Source organism: Schistocerca americana, chromosome X (assembly GCF_021461395.2).
Source record: "Schistocerca americana isolate TAMUIC-IGC-003095 chromosome X, iqSchAmer2.1, whole genome shotgun sequence".
Taxonomy (NCBI): Eukaryota; Metazoa; Arthropoda; class Insecta; order Orthoptera; family Acrididae; genus Schistocerca; species Schistocerca americana.
The window spans coordinates 960,948,485-960,968,826 of NC_060130.1; positions in this window are offsets into that span (position 1 = coordinate 960,948,485).

Below are 20,342 nucleotides of genomic sequence, written 5' to 3' on the forward strand. Positions count from 1 at the left end.
ACCTAAAGACATCACACACATCCATGCCCGAGGCAGGATTCGAACCTGCGACCGTAGCAGTCGCGCGGTTCCGGACTGAGCGCCTTAACCGCGAGACCACCGCGGCCGGCTCCCGTGACCACTGTGTCCGGATGCTGCAGGTGTCTGTACATCTGCCCAGTAAGTTGGGAATGCGGTTTCGAATGCCGGTCTACCACACATTTTCAAATTTCCCCATTGATTTACATCAGTGCAACTGACAGGTAGTGTTATTAATTCCTTTGTGTCTTGATTCGTGGTAGCTGCAGGATCAAAATGGTTTTTGTTCTTTCGGAAATATCAGAAAGAACAGATACCACATATATATTTTTACAGCCAGGGTGCAATACCTTCCTAGGTACGACTCGTAATTTAGTTTACAGCTGGTCGTGCGCAGACAACGGTTACTTCTACAAATCGAAAAGATATGGAAATTACTATTGTGCCTAAATATTAGACTAAGATTCTCTGGGTCTCTTTTTTGCCAAACGTCCGCTAGCTATTCTAGTGTTGAGAATTAGTTCAAATTTGAATCAATTTTGTTCATTACTACGAAATAACGCATTTTCTGAAGGGCATATTTGCTAATTTCAATTTGGTCTTCGATAATGTAATACTAATATGACTGTATTGTGTATGTATTAAACCAGGACGGAAATGCTTCGCCCCGCCGTAGCCCTCAGTGATTCACAACCCCACAACAGGCCACAGCAGTCCACCCATCCCACCGCCACCCATTTGACTGTTACTTCTACATTTCATAGCAGTTCATGAATTTTAACTGATGAGCAGTTAGAAGCTCTTTTTAATGACAGCAATGCGGGGTTATCTAATTGGGAAAACTGCGAATTCTCGATTTTGCCTCGTGATTGTCCTCCTGAGCTTGATAAAACTGACTTGTAAAACAATGAGAACGTTAAGATCTCGTATCAGTAGCTGAGAGAAGAGGACGTCTTTGTATAGCGAATTCCTCTGGCAGTGAAGATGTAGATGATATAGGAAATATGAATAAAAAGCCAAGATGAGCTGTGTTGCAACCAGTTTCAAAAGTTAGGTTTTAAAATCCAGCCACCTTCCAGGAGCCGGCCGCGGTGGTCTAGCGGTTCTGGCGGTGCAGTCCGGAACCGCGGGACTGCTGCGGTCGCAGGTTCGAATCCTGCCTCGGGCATGGGTGTGTGTGGTGTCCTTAGGTTAGTTAGGTTTAAGTAGTTCTAAGTTCTAGGGGACTTATGACCTAAGATGTTGAGTCCCATAGTGCTCAGAGCCATTTGAACCATTTTATTTGCCGGCCGAAGTGGCCGTGCGGTTAAAGGCGCTGCAGTCTGGAACCGCAAGACCGCTACGGTCGCAGGTTCGAATCCTGACTCGGGCATGGATGTTTGTGATGTCCTTAGGTTAGTTAGGTTTAACTAGTTCTAAGTTCTAGGGGACTAATGACCTCAGCAGTTGAGTCTCATAGTGCTCAGAGCCATTTGAACCATTTTGAACCTTCCAGGATTTGTTGTGCCAAGGAATTCCGGAAACCCGGCTGCAATTTCAAGATTAGAGACATATGCGTCAAATGTGGAATGTATTTAGGTGTCGTCAAAAACAATTGTTTTGCAGCTTATCATAAAACATTCTGTGAAGATATGTTTATGGGCAGTAGAAAATTACTACTTGCCCGAAATTATTCTATGATTAATATTTTCTTGAATTTATGAAGTTATTTTATCGCATCAACAGAAACTTGTATTAGACATAATGATTTTCAGAAATATTAGCATTAGGAATTACACCTTCTGTGTGCACTAGCGTATATAGTTCACCATATCAAATAAAATATATTTAATGCTGAATATAATGTTTTTAGCCGGCCGATGTGGCCGTGAGGTTCTAGGCGCTTCAGTCTGGAAAAGCGTCACCGCTACGATCGCAGGTTCGAATCCTGCCTCGGGCATGGATGTGTGTGATGTCCTTAGGTTAGTTAGGTTTAAGTAGTTCTAAGTTCTAGGGGACTAATGACCTCAGCAGTTGAGTCCCATAGTGCTCAGAGCCATTTGAACCATTTATAATGTTTTTACTTAAGATAGGGGAAAGAAAGTACAAAACAAAAACTAGTATGTTTACAAGATAAGCAAGCCTTGAGGTCAATATATGTGGACCTCTATTAATGCCATAGTCAATCATCAAAAAGTATTTCACTTCCTGGCAGATTAAAACTGTGTGCCCGACCGAGACTCGAACTCGGGACCTTTGCAAAGGTCCCGAGTTCGAGTCTCGGTCGGGCACACAGTTTTAATCTGCCAGGAAGTTTCATATCAGCGCACACTCCGCTGCAGAGTGAAAATCTCATTCTGGAAACATCCCCCAGGCTGTGGCTAAGCCATGTCTCCGCTATATCCTTTCTTTCAGGAGTGCTAGTTCTGCAAGGTTCGCAGGAGAACTTCTGTAAAGTTTGGAAGGTAGGAGACGAGATACTGGCAGAAGTAAGGCTGTGGGTACCGGGGGTGAGTCGTGCTTCGGTGGCTCAGTTGGTAGAGCACTTGCCCACGAAAGGCAAAGGTCCCGAGTTCGAGTCTCGGTCGGGCACACAGTTTTAATCTGCCAGGAAGTTTCTTATCAGCGCACACTCCGCTGCAGAGTGAAAATCTCATTCTGGAAAAATACTTCGTTTGCATTTGTATCATGCCTGTCTATTAGTTTGGTGGAAAATATGCAAAGGAAAATTTCCTGCTTTTTTTTTTATCTCAAGGGTAAAGAGGATATAGCCATGTTAATCTCATCGAATGCTTGCTTTTAACGCAAACACAGACAACAACGGTTTCAGCACAAATTTATCCTTGCTACCGGAACTCGCAGCTCCGATTGTTTGCTTTCTTCGTCACGATAGGATGCAGATGTATTAACTTAGATACATTTGTTTCCAAGGACCCTATAGCAGAGAAAGCGTTAGGATCGGTGATGGTGAAGGCTGCACATGATATCAGTACGTTAGCTTTTATGGATGCTGTCAGTTGCAATAACAGTGTTTAGTGTGCTTGGATGCGTCATTTTGAAACACCAAAACCAACTATACATTTGACTATTGTACTACTTTTCTAGTGATCCTCTTCATGTTAACTAAAATTCTGGGTACTGGGGACGGTCAATGTCGAACATTGCGATCGTGAACATTCCGGTCAGTAGTGTTTGCCGGATATCTGTGGTCACCACTTTCGCCAGGTAGTTTGAGAAGCGATCTCCCAGGAAAGGGAGGCTGTTCCTTGTACCCATCGTGTTCACATTCAAACCGGCGTCTCCGCATGTTACCAGACACAGCTAGCACGGAAGTGGCCCCCTCCTTCGACCTCATGGTGTCTTGAAATGACGTCGCCAAATGAAGATATTGATATAATTATTTGTCCCACTACATAAATGGCTTTTATATACTACAGTTTCATCTAGTATCAACATATATCCAACTACCGCTCCACTGTACCGAAATATGCAGCTTCTTGTCAATACCCAGAAATCGAAATATTTATCATTTTGAGAAACGAAAGCAATTCCATCGACTATGCCAATATGTTATTAGTCCTTTCAAGCATAAAAATAGCCCAGTCCTCCCTCCGACAGTTCTGTAGCTTCTTTCCACACTTACTGAATCGGATAGAAACAGCCCATAGCCATGAGAGGAACAGGAAAGGCACGATGTAAAAGAATGCGAATGTTCGCAAATCATTTTGAACGCTCCGTTCGTGGCTGTTTTAATTACTACGATTGACAGACCAAAAATAACAAGGGGAAGTTGATATTTGAAGGGTTGAGACGAAGAACAACATACTGCATGTAAATTTACTCACTAAAATCCGCTATCTCTGGCGGCCAAGAGTTCATTTATTATGTGTCGCAGGGCAAAGTTCAAATCAGAGAAAGTAAGTACGGTCACTGACTAGGAAATTACAGTTGAAGAAAGTTAAATGTAGCTGTAGTTTCCGGTGACAAGAGGGTAATTTCAGTTATGCTTAGTGTTGGCTTCGTTAAACCGAATCCCACTGGTAACTGATTAAACACTAGTGAACTGAGCTGCGACTTTCTAATTTCGTCATTAAGCTAGAGATACAATAGTGAAGCCTGAATTTTCTTACAGTTTTTTTACAGTTCTAATTTTTATAATTAATAAACACTGATTCCTATTACATTTAGTACAGGCTTCAGAAACTCAACATGATAAATTATCATTTACCATTTTCTTGTCTTTAAAGTCAGCCTAAACATCTTCATCATTTTTATGCCAGAACTAGCGTACACTTTATTTACAACAATAACTTTACATTATCGCCAATAGTGGCTCAAATGGCTCTGAGCACTATGGGACTTAACATCTGAGGTCATAAGTCCCCGAGAACTTAGAACTACTTAAACCTAGCTAACCTAAGGACATCACACACATCCATGCTCGAGGCAGGATTCGAACCTGCGACTGTAGCAATCGCGCGGTTCCGGACTGAAGCGCCTAGAACCGCCCGGTCACCCCGGCCGGCTATCGCCGATAATGCTGCTTCAGTATACTTAACAATTTTAACTAGATAAACTGCGAGGGCTTAGTGGTCATCATAACTTTTTAATACACTTCTTTTTAACATTGTCTAATTTTTGACTATGGGCGATGTCATTCAAGCGCGACCTAATGTTGCCAGTCTCTTCACGGTTTATTACACTTCTCTCTATCTTGTCGTCCAGCTTCCATTACTTCTTCTTCCTCTTCTTCCGTCCAGGATTCATATCCAGCGTCATGTATGTACAGTTTGTGAGCTCCGCCTCCCTTTTCAAACACTTCAACAAATAAGTGATTCTAGGTTGAGTATTTACAATAATACCATTTATTTTGTTGTGCCACACTTCAGCAGCGTTCGTCTTTCGGTGACTTTTTCGTAGAAATTTCACATTGCTATCGGCATAGCCTCATTCAGTAGCCAGTGGTCCACCAAGCTGTCAAAATACTGAGAGAGCCTTTCGTTACCAGGAGCTTGTGCATGAATCTCAAACCACCCTTTACCAACGTCCTCCGGTTTTATAAATACCAGAGCTACAAGAATGCTGATGTGAAATCTTAAAATCTTGTTTTGCCGGTAATCCCCGAGATCTTGAAGTGTGCTCCATAAACTCTTCTTAATATGGAAACAGCATTAATTTATTTCACTTGAGGCGAAAATTGGACGAATGGGCGATACCGCAGCTGCCTCAAAATCGACGTTCACTTATCTAGGACGCCACTGAACTACTCTTTTTATCGAAACAGGCAAACATGTGTTTCATACTTGTGTTTACGGAAAAGTGCAAGTACAGTAGTAAGAATTTTTGTTTCGTCACTCGGGCCTCCTCACGGAAATATAAGAAGATGTAATGTATTTGTCCTCAATACATCTGTTGTTGCCAGATGTTAAGTATGAAAAAAAAAAACAAGCTATGTTTCACGCAAGTGGTTTCTGTTCTGAATGTTCGCCGAGTCTCTGATATAAAGTTGATTTCACTGAGCTTGCAACATGCTATAGGTTCCTGCAACATACGAACATCAGCGAATCCTTCTTTCGCTTCTGACACTAGCACTTCCCGAATTGGGGAGGAGATCCAGCAAAATATTAAGATGCTGTAAAAACTGTAGTTGTGGTCTTCAGTCCGAAGACTGGTTTGATGCCACTCTCCATTCTACTATATCCTGTACAAGCCCCTTCATCTCCGAGTAACTACTCCAACCCACATCCTTCTGAATCCGCTTACTGTATTCACCTCTTGGTCTCACTCTACAATTTTACCTCCACATTTCCCTACAATACTAAACTGGTGATCACCTGTCGTCTCAGAATGTGTCCTGACCACTGATCCCTCCTTCTGGTCAGGTTGGCTCACAAATTTCGTTTCTCCCCAATTCTGTTCAGCAGCTCCTCATTAGTTACGTGATCTAACCAACTAATGTTCCTCATTCTTTTGTAGCAGCACATTTCAAAAGCTCTATTATCTTCTTGTCTAAACTGTTTAACGTCCATGTTTCACGTCCATACATGGACACACTCCATACAAATACTTTCAGAAAAGATTTCCTGACTCTTGAATCTACAGTCGATGGTAACAAATTTCTGTTCTTAAGAAACGCTTTTCTTGTCATTGACAGTCTACATTTTATATCCTCTCTCCTTCGAACAATTACAGTTATTTTTTCTGGCCAACTAACAAAACTCATCTACTACTTTAAGTGCCTCATTCCCTAATCTAATTTCCTCAGCATCACCTGATTTAATTCGACTACATTCCGTTATCCTTGCTCTGCTTTTGTTGACGTTCATCTTATAGCCTATTTTCCTGACAGTGTCCATTCTTATCAACTGCTCTTCGAAGTCCTTTGCTGTCTTTGACAAAACTACAATGTCATTGGCAAATCTCAAAGATTTTATATCTTTTCCCTCAACTTTAATTCTTACTCAAAATTTTTCTTTGGCTTCTTTTATTGTTTGTTCATTGTTTAGATTGAATAACATATGCGATAGGCTACAACCCTGTCTGTCTCCCCCTTAAGGAGTGCTTCACTTTCATGCATGTCGACTCTCATTCCCCACGTCTGGTATCTGTACATGTTGTAAATAGCCATTCACTCCCTGAATTTTATCCCAGTTACGTTCAGAATTTCGAAGAGAGTATTACAGTCATCACTGTCAAAAACTTTCTGCCCTTTGCTATAAACAAAGTTTAGCCTTTCCTTAACCTATGTTCTAAGATAAGTCGTAGGGGCCGTATTTCCTCTCGTGGTCCTACATTTTTCCAGAATACAAATTGACCTTTGCCGAGGCTGGCTTCTACCAGAGTTTCCATTCGTGTTAGTATTTTGCAGACATGATTTATTAAAGTGACTACCAAACTAGTCATATTAGCAAATACCTAAATTTATCTGGTCGATGAACAATATTTGTTCATAAAAAAATCATTTCTGGCTACCTTAACAATTTATTTTAATCTGATATCAAACAGTACGAAAACAGTAGCACTTAGTTTTCCTGTGCGTGACTAAAGCGGAGAATAAGAAAATCGGGGAATGTCGTGTTATTGAAAGAGTGTCCTTTCTCATCTTATCGGTGGATCTGGACGGGTGTCCGGCCGCAGGGGAGAGCGCCGCGCCATGCTGGCAAGGCGAGGTCCACGTCCGCGTCCGCCGTCGCTTCCAATATCTTAGGAGGCTTTCCCGCGCCCAGCACCCCCGGGAGGCACGCCGAGATGGGAATGACAGAGCGAGCGGCGCACACCAGCTAAAGCCGCGTCTGATTTCTGCTCACATTTCCAAAGCCCTTCTCCAGTATGCGTACCTTTTCAGACATCCCAGAGTAGATCTAGGTTTCCGATGGATCGTGTTTGGTTACGTTACGACGGATATAATAACACGGACACGTTCACCCGACTGACACGCAACATTCGACGACGTCCCTCTCAGCTTTAAAGACTCTGACGAGTATTTTGTTCAATATTTTCTACATATATCGTAATAAACTACAAAAAATGCAAGAGGTAAACTTCACACATATTTAGTCCGTTTTCCCTCATTTGCTACTGCTGCTTCAGATGAAAAAGCAAATTCGCAGTTAAGTACTGCAAACCTCTGAAGTTTTGTATGTTGAAAAAACATCGAGATATTGTGTCATAAAATCATAATATCATCAAGCTATTTTTTGTTGTTGTATGGCCTGCAGCTATAGTATTTAAATTATCTGTGTGAAAGAAGCATATCGTCATCAAAACTCCGCATTTCCACAATATGAAATATCCGTAAATGACTCCGAGTTCCGAGGAAATGAAGGATACAACCATTTTTTTTTTTTTTACTCTGCTAATCATCTAGACCTTGTGTTTTGCTATAAATCACTGTTATTTCACTAGTAATTCATAGTGACAATCACCTACCAATCTACTCTGACTATCCTACGGAGCAGTCCGTCACATCAACCGAGGTCTGTCGCACTCCGACGAGCTTTCGACATTTCATTTAACTAACCGAAACTTCAGTTCGAAATGTGTACTGACTTCGCCGTCCAATATGACGACTGTGCTGTGGGTAGATCTGTATTTAAAGGCTTTGCTGTGTAGGTAGTAAGTCAGTAGAAGACCTTACGGGGGAAGTCACCAGGCGGTGCCGTTACCGACTTTCCGCCTTTCTTATGACGTCATGAAAGGTAGCCAGTCAGAAACCAGTTAGCTGGCCGCTGCGAGAGGCAGGTTCTGCCCTGGTGTTCAAATTAAAGCTCTGAACCTTTCCGCGTAAGCTAACACTATTGGCAATACCGTACAAGCAGCCAACAGATATCGGTTGCTCTTAGAAGCCTAAGAGCCGGGTTCCACACGCTGCGTGGTCCACGACAGTGATCTGCCTATGTCAGTGTCAGGTTACGGCACAAAACTGACGAGAAAATTATTCCAGTATTCAAAAATGCACAAAGCTTTTCCAGGGTAATCTTCCTGTAGTGCACAGAGAAAATGATGTTAGTTAAATCAGAAACTCAGGAAATCTGCAAAACGTCTTCTTCGTATACTGTCCGACGCTCGTGTGCGCCTCATACAGTGAGTTTTCAGACTGGATCTGACGCCTGTAAATTTCTTAGACCAGTGTCTCAAAAGAATCCTATAAAGTACACATTTTCCTACTGTAAAAGACATCCGTAGACGTGTAATAAAATATATTCACCGACAGTTTCCAGTTAGATTGTAAACATTTCAGTAAACTTTTTTTTTTAATTCGTGGTAAGGTCATCATCGGTCCCTAAGCTGATACACTACTTAATCTAACTTAAACTAACTTATGCTAAGGACAACACACACACCCATACCCTAGGGAGGACTACTCGAACCTCCTACAGGTTATGTACCACCTTTAAACTAACTGCTGACACACATGTTGTAAGACGCTGGAGCTGCTCCCGGCAATGGGTACCGCGGAAGCCGGCCCTCTGACGTCTTCCCAAGGCCGCTCTAGCTCGTCTAAGACCGGTGACACTCTCCCCATGTCGGAGGAACCGGCCGCTGTGTATGCTGCAATCGGATCCTCTCTCCTAAATATCGGTTCCCGTCTAATGACACGCACACGGCGTGCAGAATATCGCGCTGAAAGAGTTCAGCTACAGTTTGTGACTGGGAACGACAGTAAGATGTGAGAGGTTGGCTGAGAGTTGTTGGGCGACAGGGTTAATGAACAGCGAGTACAAGAGAGAGACGCAGCGATACTGCAGGAGGCTCTGCCGGCCGCGGGCCGCGGAGACCTCGCCAAGGCGTTTTGTCGATCGTTCTGCATAGAAACAAGTATGGCGTGCTAACCAGCACTAAACTTGATAATTAACTTCCATCCGCCGCAGCTGGCCCTCCCGTCTCCCCTTCAGCAAACATATCTCTCGCAGTCAGAGTCAACACCATTTCCTCCAGGTGTATTCTTGCTTGCCGACACCGTCTACTAACCTCCACAAATTTTAAATGTTCTTGCACGTGCTGCGAAAGTTCTCGGCAATTGACCTCATACTCATTACCGAAGCCGAAATTCCAATATTCGAGCATCGAAAATGCTGTGTAACGGTAAAGTTATCTGCTCATTGTTTTATTGATATCAGGGTACATCGGGCTGCACAGCTACTGAATGTCTCTTACGTATCGTTGCAAGTGAATAAATCAATTTAGGTAGTCAGAGACACATAGCTTTACTTAAGGGTGATATTTTGGTGTAATATTTTACATGAATTAACATTCATAATTGTTATGTTAATTTGAAACATAACTACTACAATACAAGTGTATTTTGTTCTTATCTTCTATAAATATTGGTAAACACGGAACGAGCTTTTATGTGCGTAAAGAATAACATTGGAGTGCAATGTAATGACTTACTTTTTATCTGTAATTCTTTCTCGAAGGCTCATTGAAGTTAAACATCGAAATTTGAAATACAGCGCGTTATCGCAACAGAAATAACATTATTGTAGGCATGTGGATGTGTTTGTTATTATTATTACTGTTATTCCTTCCTGACACAATGGCCCTGCAGCAGTGGTAACACCGGTTCCTTTCTGATCACCGAAGTTAAGTGCTGTCGGGCTTAGCTAGCACTTGGATGGGTGACCGGGTGCTGTCGAGCGCTGCTGGCCAGCAGGGTGTACTCAGCTCTCGTCAGGCCCATTGAAGAGCTACTTGACTAAGAAGTAGCGGACCCGGTCATGAAAACTGACAATGGGTGTGCCGACCACATGCCCACCTCCCCCCCCCCCTCTCCATATCCACATCCAGTGATGCCTACAGGCTTGAGGATGACAAGGCAGTCGGTGGGTTGAATCAAATCACAATGGACACTTTACAACAATGAATTACAATTTCTTATATCCAAAGCTGTATTTTTTTTTCGCTTCCCTCTCTGATGTAGACGTCAGGGGTTGGCGAAACTGGGGTACTTGTGGTCTTGAAGGCGTGCATAGCACCGCCCGGCCGGCCGGAGTGGCCGAGCGGCTCTAGGAGCTTCAGTCTGGAACCGCGCTACCGCTACGGTCGCAGGTTCGAATCCTGCCTCGGCATGGATGTGTGTGATGTTCTTAGGTTAGTTAGGTTTAAGTAGTTCTAAGTTCTAGGGGACTGGTGACCTCAGATGTTAAGTCCCATAGTGCTCAGAGCCATTTGAACTATTTTTTATTTTATTTATTTATTTGCATTTCACCATCCTTGGTATGACTGCAGCAGTGTGGAGGGTAGATATCAGGTCGTTCGCTGACTACCAGTAAGAACAACAACATTTACATATAATCTTTTATTCCATACCATAATACATCGGTCGTTGTAATACTAGGCGGTGGTCGAGACTCTCACGGTGCAGGTCGGCGTCGGATGGTACTGTAGCGGCTTTCGTCTCCAGCGGGCTGCATCGCCCTGGGTAACAGGCGACGGCCGGGCAAAGCGGCGTGGTCAGCGCTCTAGCGGCGCGGCGCTGACTCAAGACTCCGAAACGGGGCAGGCAGCCACACCGCCTGGTACGACTCAGCACAGTATGGGACGCACCGGAGCGTGCAGGATCAAATTGTGGACTCCAGCATGGACAGAGAGTAGGCTCACAGCGGTGACGTGTGCTCTCAAAGACGATAACGGACTGAAACAGGGTTTGCCCACACAGGCGATGAAGGCTGGGTAGCTAGGTGGCTCAGGCACGAACCGTGGATCCGCAGTGCAGTCGACCAGCACTGGATGGCAGTTAGCCAACAGGTGGCCCACCGGTTGGAAGGCAGCAATTCAGCAGTATTCGGACATAGCACGAACAGCAGACCACGAGCTAGTGCAGACGGCGTCTGGCGGTAGTAGCTTGGTGATTCTGTTCCAGTCGTAGACTGGCGTAACACTCCCCTCGAACCTACTGATACTGCCTGTCTAAAATTGTTAGTATTTATACGATCTCCGTCTGTCATTGTTTCCGAAACGGTCCCTTCTAAGTGATAACAGAGCCGAGCTGCCGTGTCGGTGTAGCAATTTCGCCTTTCAGGAGTGGTCTTTGTGGCGTCGGTATAATGCACGTACATCTTCTTATACGGAGCACTTAACACGAATTTGTCCTGTGATTTTTGCGTCAGTCTGCTATGACATCTCGTGTTAAGGTGGTCGTGGTGTTCCTCTTCTGGGAGAGGCAGAGCTAAGGTGCTACTCTGTTTTGGAAATCTTCAGAAACATTCATTTCCTCTACGTTTCGTACAGTTTCATTAATTCACTTATTTATGTTCTTTTTGGTGTTCCATTGTCGGGATTGTTTTTTAGTAACATTGCTTGCCCCCATTCTTCTCATAATACCAAACAAAGTGGTAGGCCCGGTCGGTGTGGCCAAGCGGTTCTAGGCGCTTCTGTCTGGAACCGCGCGACCGCTACGGTCGCAGGTTCGAATCCTGCCTCCCGCATGGATGTGTGTAATGTCCTTAGGTTAGTTAGGTTTAAGTAGTTCTAAGTTCTAGGGAACTGATGACCTCAGATGTTAAGTCCCATAGTGCTCAGATCCGCTTGAACCATTTGAGCTATTTTTTTGAAACTGGTAGGTTTTTCTTTCTGAACTGTTTCTGAAAGTTTCTGAAGATTCCTATGAAGTTCTTTATTGCGTATTAGGATGTATATCGAATTTGAAACTGGTTTTGGTCCCAGAAATTTCAAAGTATTTAATGTATGTTTAATTTCTCCTGTTTTAAATAAAGCAATCATACAGCTGCGTTGAGTATTTGAAGTTTTATCAGAATAACGTAAGACTTGAGTTTTGTGTTTAGGAAGACTGATCTTTTATGTTAGATGTCCTTGGATAGTTGGTAAGGATTCTTAATATTTGAGGTTCAAATGTGATACGCTCCCTTTTTTAATGGATTAATTTAAGTAATTTCTCCAACTCATTTGAATATTTGATCATGGATGAACCTTACAAAACCTGCTTATAGCTATGTGATAGCATCGAAAATGTTAGTCCCGTACTTCGTTTAGGATAAGTATATTTCTAGACCTGTTTCGTCAGAAATATGTGGGAGAAGATTTATTTGAATCGCTGTTGAGTGTATTTATTATTATTGTTGTTGCTGTTGTGGTTACTCTGTCCTGCCACCTTCCAGAAGCCGGAACAGCCACCTTTTGCAGCGAGGAGCGCTCTTAGCCGTGCAGGGAGAGGCAGTGATATTCTGACAGGGATGTGGGGCCAACCTGACTGCAGAGCCGTGATCAGCTGTACTAAGTTTGTCGCTTCGGGATCCATGACCCGAAGAGCCAGATCGCGGTGGTACCACACATTCACGATCACGTTTAAATCCGGTGAGTTTGATGACCAGGAGAGTGTGGTAAACGTATCCTGTTGCACTTCGAACAACACACTCGCACTGTGAGCTGTGTGACATGTTGCTTGGTCCGCCTGGTAGATGCCACCGTGCCGAGGAAAAACAACCTGGATGTAGTCGTGGACATGGTCCCCAAGGATGTATGAATACTTGTGCTGATCCATAGTGTCTTCCAGAATGATGAAATCAGCCAGGGAAAGCTCTCTGTCCCGGACGCTTCCGACCATTGTTGCAGAGTGTTTGCTTTAAGACGTGTCACGCCATACACGCCAACAGCAATCTGTCTTGTGGAGCATAAAACGTCATTCATCTGAGAAGGCAACCTTTCGCCACTCAGTGGCGGTCCAGTTGCGATAATGGCGTGCAAATTCCAGCCTTCGTCACGGATGAGCAGCAGTGAGCATGGGTGCACGAACCGAGGACCGGCTGAGGAGGCCCATACACAGCAACACTCGCTGAACTGTCGTCCAGGAGACACTGTTAGAGCTCTTTGGATCATCTGGGACATCAGCTGCTCTACAGTTGCATGTCTATTGATCTGTAAACATCTCCGCAACCGTCTTCACTCCTGTTTTCAATGGCCCGTGCTGGACCGCAGTAGCCTCGGCGCCGGTTTTGGGTAGCGTCATTTTGCCAAACACGGCATACTTTAACCACAGCGACATACGAACAGTTTAAAACTTAGACGTTTCGGAAATGCTTCCTCCCTTATCCCGAAAGGCAATGATCGTACCCTTTTGGACATCAGATAGGTTGCTCCGTTTCTACATGCGACGACTACGGCAGGTTTTCAGTGTCCACCACCGACACACTTTATATACCCTCCATTGCTAGTGCCGTGTGTGAATGGTTATTACAAGTGGATGTGGAACATAAGCGGTGGTCACATTGATATGGGTGGACCGTGCATTGTTGTTAACTTTTTAGTGACTTCTCACAGTGATATGTGGTAGCTCACATTATCCACTGCACAGTACAGAATTAATTACCGCTAGAAACAAACATGTAACTTATCTCTAACTGATGCCTAAACAGTCAAACATCTCTCGAAGTGTACACAATAATTAGAAATGTCAACTGTGCAAAAAGTTATCTCAATACGTCTGGGCCATTTGACGCAATATTCGTTACACTTTGCACGTCACAGTAGAAAGGGATGCTTTGAGTCGAGGTCAGTAGAGACGGAGTATTAGCTGACGCAAGGTGCAATGGATATGGAACAGTACCACACTGAAGGAACCATTTTGGTATTCTAAAGTAATTTTTTGAAACCAGGGACAGCCTAAAACAGAACAGCTGAACATCTCTCCTCCAGAATGAAAAATTGTTTCTTAAATCTGTGCCACCTAGCGCGGTAGCACAACGGTCTGTACGAGTGACATTACAGTGGTATGGCATTGTGTACAAATTTAGTATTATTATATCCTTGTTTCACGTTTTCACTACTTTATGCTGCTCAGGCGTTGGTCACTGAATCAATTCAGTTGCTGAAGTTAACGACCAATGAGACAGGTGCACTTCTTAAAAATGTTCAGATGTGTGTGAAATCTTATGGGACTTTACTGCTAAGGTCATCAGTCCCTAAGCTTGCACACTACTTAACCTAAATTATCCTAAGGACAAACACACACACCCATGCCCGAGGGAGGAGTCGAACCTCCAACGGAACCAGCCACACAGTCCATGACTGCAGCGCCCCTAGACCGCTCGGCTAATCCCGCGCGGTTGTGCACTTCTTAAAAACACTCCACTGTATGCAGAAGTAGTGGGGTACAAACCTCTGTCCACATATATATAGTTTTTCCACACATTATAGAGTTTTTCCACGATTCCCTGAGGCCACTACAGGTGAATGTCTTATTAGTTTCTTCAACACGAAGGAGACAGACTTCTTCTCCTTGTTTTTCTTTAGCTACACTGCTGATCCGCTTCTAAGAACGTCGATAATAACGTTAGGTCTGACCTCAATGAAAGTAGCAAAGTCTCAGTTTAGGCAGGACAACAGCAGAAATAGACAACGTCTTAGGAAAGCGAATCTCGGTAAGTATCAGTCCAGGCGTGAGAGGTTCGTAAAAAGTGGAAATTTTGACTTTCTTTAAATATATTATGGATGTCGTGTTGCGAGCATGGAACGGCTTTCTTCCTGGGCTATCATTACTCTCTCGTGCTAATTTAACATCAGTTTTATTTATCAGAAACGTTTATAGCATTATTTCAATTTGAGATTGCACACGATGTATTATATCGGACAGTATACGCTGTCCACACTAAAGAGCCGCTTGTGAAAGAGGGAGCGACTGCACCCGTACCAGCTTTACCTCTATGCTGTTCTAGAAACTTTGTGTGTCTTATAAACATGTTGTCCGTTGCCACTTATTTGTCAGTGCCTAAGCTTTGGTAAATAACAGTTGTGCACAAGCTGTTTTTGGTGCGTGGTTGGCATTGGATGGGGACCGATACGAGGAAGGCAGGCCCTATTCGTCAGACTCTGGCAACTGGTTCGTCGATTTAGAGGAACAAGACGAGTTAGATTCTGCATTGAAGATTGGTGCACCATTTAGCAATAAGAGGGGGTGTGTCTTTAGTGTTTTATCCCAGCTACAAACTACCAAATGAAATGTCCGAATCAATGACACCTTATAAGATTTATTCTGAAAACAACGTGAAACGTAACTCAGCGTAATCACTCGTGTCCAGGTCTGTAGCCAAAGTCGACTCCCTCTTCAGGGCCGCGAGACCGCTTCTTAATCACGTGAGGCCACATCCTGATTGGCTCTGTCGACTGCAACGGTATGACTGCTGCATCTCTTGTGACGACCCCCTGCGCTGCTGCTACAGGAGCGTAGGCACACGGTGCTCGAGAGGGCGGTGGCCGCGTCTTACGTGCTGTATGAACGCGCGCCACAACACGTAGTACCTATTCGCACATTTAGCAATATGAAGAGGTGTGTCAACAGTACATATGTGTACTGCTGTGCACAAACTCAAACTGAAACCTTATAAGGTAATGATAGTGCTTCAAGCTACCAGTGCTGAGACGTGTGCTCAACGTCATGATAGGACATTTTTATAATAAAAAGCATGTCTTAATACTGGCATAAACACATTGAATGTGTATGGTCTTCTATTTTTCTGCATGACGTAACAGTATGTGTTTCCGTTAGTTGTCGTTTCACTGAAGATGCGTCACACTATATTGTTGACATACCCATCGGAAGTTATGTTTGGTGAAACAAGATCCATCCAAAATTAGTGCTGCAGTTACTGTGCAGAGCACTTACGTTTTCACATCATACACAGACTGCTGATGTGAGTGATGAGGATTTTCAGAATTCCAACTTGAATTGTTCTGCATGTTGTCTTACGACAATAAATGCCGCCACTCTTCTTCAGAAAAAAGCAGATGCTACTGACACACCAGTCTGTAGTGCTAAAAGTCGCAACACAACGATCTTCATTGAATTACTTCGAAGGAGACCCCCAAATCATCCAGAATGGCCAAAGCCCATACGCCACCTGCTAAAGTCAGAAGAACGGGCAGCAACAACGCGACGATTGAAGCGTGCCTTCCAGCGAAACAAAGCGCTTGGCTCGCATAAATCACCTTGTGTATCCACGTTCCTAACAATTGCTGAGGATGTCTGATACTTCCCTCTTGTCTGTGGCACAAGCCTGTGATTGTGTTATTGGCCTGTTTGTAGGTAGGTTGGTTCCTTCTTCGACGCGGCGTTAAGAAGGAGAGAGTGGTGGTCCCATCTACCTGGCCGCTTTTGTCCCCGGAAAATATTTCAGAGTCTTATTTTATAGCAGGCTAAGTGGACCTGTGGCTGTGCTGGAGGAATCGGAACGAGGAAAAATCCTCGTCCTTATCTGAGACTCAACCCGGGACCTCAAGGGCCGGAGTCTAGTGCTCTGCCCGCTAGGATACCTCTGTCATGTGTCTCATACTTAGACGCGTAAAAACGTAAGCAATTGATTTCAATCGCGAAGTTTATTCAGAAAGTCAGAACCTTACTGCGTATGAGAAAAGTATTGCACGTACTTATTGATTTTCTTATTTTAAATGGGCTTCGCCACTACGATTAGGTCCATACTTCTCGCTGCACAGCTCCCAGAATGTGACATTCAGCAAAATGGCACAGTGGCTGGCACACTCCAGTCGAGGAACGGGGTCCAAATTCTCGTTCAGCCTTCCTGATTTATTTTCCTTCGTTTCGTTAAGTTGTGTACGGCATGTACCTCGAGTCGGGTGATGACCTAAGACCATCTTTTACCAGTCTAAGTATTGCCTCTCATAATGAACTTGTTGTCGATCCAACATTAAAACCCAAAGTACCTTTCAGCCTACTAGAACAAAGTGCTTATTTGTGTGTAGTGTTACATTATAATATCTAAGACCGGATCTCAACATAGATACCTGACTGTAACAAATAAGAGAATCAAATAAATCTTAATGGGGGATTCGGTCGAATTAGGTTTCTTTTTTTTATGCAAGTAATTCCTGAGGACGAAGTGACGACAACTTGGCTGAGTAGTTGCCCCAGGGGGAAAAAATTTAGATCCAGAAACATTTCACAGAGGGTAAGACAAGATTTGCTTTCGAGAGCAGAGGTTCAACCCCTTTATGTTACCTCAGCTGAGATTGTCTGCGGTTTAGTTGGGTCGTTCAAGGCTAGTAACAGAGTGGTTGTAGGCACGACAGATTTCATTCCTCATAATTTTCGTATTCAGCTTATTTCTATCGCTAATGAACGCGCTGTCGATAAAATGTTATGCCCTTACATTTCCTACTTAATTGCTGACATATTTTAATCACTAGATATGATTACCACGCAGAGAAAGCTTTTCACTGGATAATGCCTATGTACAGCGATAGAAATTCGTTTGCAATAGGTTCCTGTAAGCTTACGAAACAGCAGACAGAGATATGATTTGGAAAACAATTCTTCATATAGCTTGCAAAGATCAACACAATATTTTGTAGAAATACAGGTTTAATAACGTCAGCGTATACCAGAGAAAGAATTAAGTACGCAGGTATCGGACTGTTGCAAAAAGGTAAGTAAAATATTTGTAATGTTCATGGAATTATGATACCGAAATAGATACAAGAGATGTAAGGGGAACCAGTCGCGGCGCTGTGCAGGAGTCAACACTAGCGGCGGACGTCGAGAAGGAAAATTGCAGATACGGACTGAGAGAAACTGTTTAGTTTGTGTCTATATACGTCTGCAAAGAGAAATTCATGTCATCATGTGATGTGATCACTATGTTTCCTATAGCTATATCTGTACGTCGTTGGTCACAGGTTCCAGAGAAAATGACCATCATGAAAAGTAGCCAAATGTTATCTGCTCCTACAATGTGTGAGATATGTTTTTGCAATCAGCTGCAGTTTCTATGCTTCATATTAAAAGGCAAATGTCTACATGAACCTATGACACTAATTATCTGTAAATACAAAAAAAGAATAAAGAGGTTTTGTAATACATGCGATCTGAAAGTCGAAATTGTGGTAATCCTATCGTCGCACGAATTTGATTACATCATAGGTTAAAACTAAAAACTGTAAATACTAGTAAGAGCATAAATCCTGCTGTTATGTTTGTCATGTAAACATCTCATGTCTGGAACATTTGTGACAAGTTCAAACTCTGCACCAGCTGTGGCGCTACCTTCCTTCAGCCGACTGCTGTGAACTCTGAACATTGACTGATTGACTGACGGTAAGCTTCACTGGTCACTAGTTCCTCTCAATGTGCCAGATGCACTTAATTTGTCACAAGTCTTCAGCACAGTCTGTTATCCGATTTCCTTTTACACCATGTGTAACCTTTTGAATGTTGGGCTCCGTAAGGTTCCCTTTCTGTGCAGCGACCTTGGAATATAAAATTATAAAAAAATGTAGAAAAATGTTGCTACATTCTTTATAATTTCATGTGCTACCTGTTATATGTACCACACAAGAAAATAATGTAACATGTTTCCCTTTCGAGGCGAAAGGATAGCTATCAGGCAAAAATATTTATGTTGGTTTAGAAACTGCAAAGTTGATATTAATGGTATATGTAGGGCAATGGAAAGTTAGTGAAAGTATAATCGTTGAAATATTAAACAATTTGAGAGTTTTCCAATCTTAGAAGGACAGACGTATTACCCTTGGAGGGATGCAGAAAAGGTGGTAAAGCCATAACTGTGACAGAAATAGTCAACTGCGGCTTTCGGGTCAGTTATAGAGTAACGTTTGGTAGGAGGTTAATTTCTTCTTTATGCAGTTAGACACAAAAGAACGCCCATACATAAAAAATGAGTAGAAATGTCCTGCAGAGCTTGTGATAAACTAAAGAAATTACCCGAAGGGAAAATTCGAAAGTGCCTGAAACTCAAAAATTACATTCAATAAGCAGTTTTGATCCACGGCTGTGACACGTGGGCTTTCAATGAGAAAAACATTCAAAAAAGGAGGCTTGTTCAATGAGCGATGAAGAGGTGCATGTTAAAATATCGAAGGGGTACAAGAAAAGAAATAAAACTATTAGGCGACATACTGGAGCGGAACATATATTGATGACTACGAAGGAACTGAAATGTAGCTAGGCAGTTGGATAAAAGATGGAGCGAGGTAGCTGTTCCCTAAATTCAGAAGTGACGTAAACGACGTAATGGTAGATCAGTACATGAAACTAGAAAACACGTGTGATTAGCATGAATCATTGTAGCTGCAGGTCGTGATGTTTGGAAAGGTGCGGAGGAACCTTTATTAACAGCGGATGCCAAATGGCTGGCGTTGGTGTATATTTAAGAGTAAAAAATAAGTTTTGTGATTATGAGAACTGCTATCAGAAACAGGTGAACCACCGTGTAAACAATACCATTCCTGTCATTGTGATTGCTGGCACTTAATTTTGTCGCTATCTAATATTCCATACGGACTGAATTGAATCTCATTTCGATACGAATGTGTACTCACATATAAGTAATTTTTACAATGAAACATTCTTCGTTTTGCGCACTGTCAGTTCACAGAAGGAGTGACAAACTGCCAAGTTGGGAGTAATTCTCAATTTGGCTGCAGCAGCAACAGCGGCACTGAGGTTCTGCCCTGGAACGTTGGCGATAGAGAGGATGTCGGCAGCCGCATATGTGTGAGCCGGGCTAAACTCTGGAGAGGCGTGTATAGGCCGAGGCGGGAAATCGCTTCTCGCGCGCCGGCTTAGCTATCGACCGCCGTGTCGACACTTGACAGTTTATTGTCGACGCGCCAAAGCCGCGGCTCACTGATTACCTTCTGCCGGCTTTTGTGTGTTTCACCGTCTGCTTTTAGAATTTCTTTTGCACCCTTTAGCTGACACAGGTCTAAAGAGAGAACGTTAAAATAAGAGACTCTAAAGGATATTCTAAGTGGCTGACGTTGCACGGACTTCCGTTCCGAATCCGAAAGGCTTCTTTCTGCCAGCATTATACATTATGCTGTCGTCACTACGAGAGATTAGGAGACGGGAGGGG